This window comes from Neomonachus schauinslandi, chromosome 5, assembly GCF_002201575.2.
Source record: "Neomonachus schauinslandi chromosome 5, ASM220157v2, whole genome shotgun sequence".
NCBI classification, from domain to species: Eukaryota; Metazoa; Chordata; class Mammalia; order Carnivora; family Phocidae; genus Neomonachus; species Neomonachus schauinslandi.
In genome coordinates, this window is record NC_058407.1 from 70,507,825 (window position 1) to 70,511,633 (window position 3,809).

Sequence of the window (3,809 nt, forward strand, 5' to 3'; positions counted from 1 at the left end):
GCTTCCCCCCATGTAACCCCTCAACAAGCTTTCTCATATCAGCAGGGCTGTACCCTCATCTGCAAAGCCAAGATTTATCCAAATGGTACACAAGCCCATCCCCTTCCCATCTTCTCTATAAATATACAAGATTCTGCAGATCTAGGTCTCTCTTCTAAATCTCAACTCCTTGATGTTCTAGAATGTACCATGCATACGTAGTCTTTCAGAAGGCGGCAGCCATCATGAAAATGGCTTAAAAAAATTTTTTTTGGTGAATAATGGAAGGAGTCTGTAGGCATTATTTTACACCAATGGATTGCTTTCTTATTTTTCCTTTTGAAAATGTCCTTATTTGCTTTAGAGGCAGATGATGAAATTTACCTAAGATAGCTCCATAACAAACTGTGGTATGGGTGCAACAAAAGGAAATTTAGAATAAAATGTTTTATTATTTATTGCCAATTTTTAGAATGTTAGAAAAAATGGGCTTTGGAGATCATTTATTCCAATATTATCATTTCTCTGATGAGAAAATGGAGACTCAAAGAAGGAAGATAACTTGCTTAAGATTCATAGAAATGATGAGAACTGTCCCATGGGTGAGTCATCATGCAGGGCTATGAGGGCAGAGAGGGCTTCCCTAAGGTGATGGGAGCCCAGAGGAAGAAGCCCTCACTTCTCTTAACCCTCCTGTGTTCCTCACTGGCTCCATGATTCTGTGCTGACTTCTTAATACAGTCAGATTTCAGGTGCTCCTACTTCCTCTCCTCAAGACAAGAAGTTTATTAATGACCCATGTAAAGCACCTAACATACTACACATTGTAGGCTTCCAAACACATTTCCTTTCTTTAAGTGTTTTACACCATTTCTATTTTTTGTGTCCTCCATCCAATTGGTTTTCTGATTAGTGTCCTCTGTTTCAAAAAAAAAGAAGTCAGGCTAAATGAAATGGACACAAATAGCAATCTATGCTATACTCACTGACCCTACCATAATGAGAACATCAGGGTAGGGCTGATGTATGGAAACATTTGAGTAGGCTTTGCTTTCTAGAGTGCCTGACAAATATTCCAAGATATGCTGGGCAGTTGCATCCCATTGAATCTATTCTTATCACCACCGCAGAGTGAATGAAGTTAAATAAATGTCTTGGTTTATTAGATTTCTTATTCAAATGAATTTTAGGTTTGAATAGATAGCATTGACTATGCTTCCTGTTAAGATACCAGGCTGTAAAGACTAGTGACAGTCCCGTAAATTGATATCAAGAGGTTCTTTACAACAATGGCACATTTCTGATTGTGGATGTGGCAAGCAGCCCAGTAGAAAGGGGGTGATAACAAATTTGATGCAGAATGTAGTTATATACTGCTTAGCTGAAACAAAACCAAAATCTACCATCATAATTTCCCACCATGGACAACATGCAATTAAAAAAATAGGCTAACTGGTAAAGTAGAACCAAGAGAAGAAAGTCAGCACATTTGATGACACAAAGAAAATGGTGTCAAGTGTCTGAACTTCCATTTGGAGCAGAACTTATGGAGCTTCATGAACAAGTTGCTATTAACTCTAATGTCCATTCTTATTTAATGGGGGGGGCTGGAAACAGTGGAAGGAAGAGAAACTTTGGGGGCAGATTATCACAAGTTTGCATCTGGAATCTAGGGCTTTGTAGCTGCGGAATTCATGGCATATCAGCCACACGTGATACACATCACCTATAAGTAAAAATAATGGCTAACATCTCTTGAGTGCGCACTCTGTGCCAGTACTTACCTAGCTTCTTTATATGTATTAACCCATAGAATTCTCAACCTATGAAAAAGGCTATAATGATCTCCACTGTCCAAAGCACTAGCAAGCTTAAGTAACTTGCCTGTGAATACAAACCTAGCAAATGGCAGAGCAGGGAGGCAGGAAGTAAGCAGTGGACATTAATAAATTAAAAATATGTAGTGGGATACTGAATGACAAGCAGGACTCTAGCTTAGAGATGGCCCATGAACCCAGATGCAACGCTTTTTTGCAATACAACACCATTGACTAGGATGTGTAAAAAAATGCATGGCACCCAAAATCCTGAGCAGCTGCTATTTGGCAAAACAGAAGAAATGCCAGAAGGACATATGTGGCAATGGTGACTAACTGTGCAACACATTATACTCATGACAGACACACTATAGGAAAAAAATTATTCGACATTATTGGGTAGAAAGCCAAGTGAGTGTTAAGACAATACCATCTATGAGTGTTTAGAAATAAGAGTGGCTGCTGGCAAGAGTTAGGGCAGGTCTCCTGGAGAGATGGGAAGAGGGGAAAGAGTGCTGGAGGGATGGACAAGGAGAAAAGAGATTTTGTCTAACACGCAAAACACAACAAGCGAAGAGTGGTGCTGGAAATGAGAATGGTGTCTTTGAGAAACTGTGGGGAGGCATGTCTGACTAAAGCAAAAGCATAGTGGGGCGGCCGTGTGGACTGGCTCCGCTTTGGCTGGAAAGGCCACCCACTTGAGTGAAAACAGCAAAAAACAAAAGAACAAAAAAAATCTCAAAGTTCTCCTCACTAGGTGACTATCTTGGTCAATCATTTTTGTCAGTGCCTTCCTGTAGTTGGTCCTCACTGAAATTCTGAAACCATATCATGCATATTTATAGGAGGACATGGTTTGTTCTATCTCAAGTCCAAGTCCTTTAATGTACTTTCAAAGACCTACATTTTGAAAAAGAATGATAGAAAACTGAAAAAAGAACAAACCTTCCAATAAGTGAGAAATAATTTGCTGGAGGAAATTTTTTTTAACTGTTTTTCTTTTTTTAGAAGTGAATTAGTCTGTGAACCTGTCACAGTGTTCTTTATTAATTGAAAAATAATAAAAATTATTTAATAATAATTATGATGCTATTATTTTAGTTATATTACATCAGTTATATTAATGATTATTAAGAGAAATAGAAAAATAATAGATATTAAATAATAAGAGCATAATAAATTAATAGAAAATAAATTTAATTAGAATTTAAAAAATATTAGTTTGAAGGAACATCAAATTATTCATCTACCCCAGGCATAGGTTTCCTGAGGTCTGAGTTGGAAGTCCCTCCTGGGGAGAAATGTGAGATCAGGTGGAAAACAGGTTGAAGTTAAATTATGGAAATCCTTAGATAATAGTCTCAGGCACTCAGATTGTATCCCATGCTCAGGAAAAGACTCTCGAAGGTACCTAAGCAAGTGAGGAAAGTGACATTTAGGAGGTCAGGTGTTGCCACCATATGTAGGATAGATGGGAAAGGGAGCACAGGGAGACCAGGCAGAGACCTGCTGAAGTAATTAGGCACAAAACAGTGACAGTCCAGCCAAAGGTGATTTAGGGTACTGAAGATAACTTGACACATTTTAAACAAAAAATAACACTGCTTTGTGACTGACCAGATTCAAGCAGACTTAGGTGATAAGCGTGAAAGAGCAGGTGAACAATGGCACCCATCACAAAGCAAAGAATTTGAAGCGGAGAACAGAAGCTCATTGGAGAGATAAAAGGAATGTGTTCAGGTAGAAGATCTAGACACACCAATAAGACATGGATTAAATCAGTAGGTAGCTGCAGAAAGGCTACGTTGGAGGAGTCCTCCCTCAGCCCACGTTATGTCTTCAGAGAAGGATAATCTGCACAAAAGAAGATGGCAACAATAGCCTTCTTCGTGGCATGCAGCAAAGAAATACCTATAGAATATGCATTCCTTTCCACCCCCTTGGTCATTCACACGTGGATCCTAACATCAATTTCTGTCACATCTTGAGTATAAAAAGCAATAAAATATGGAA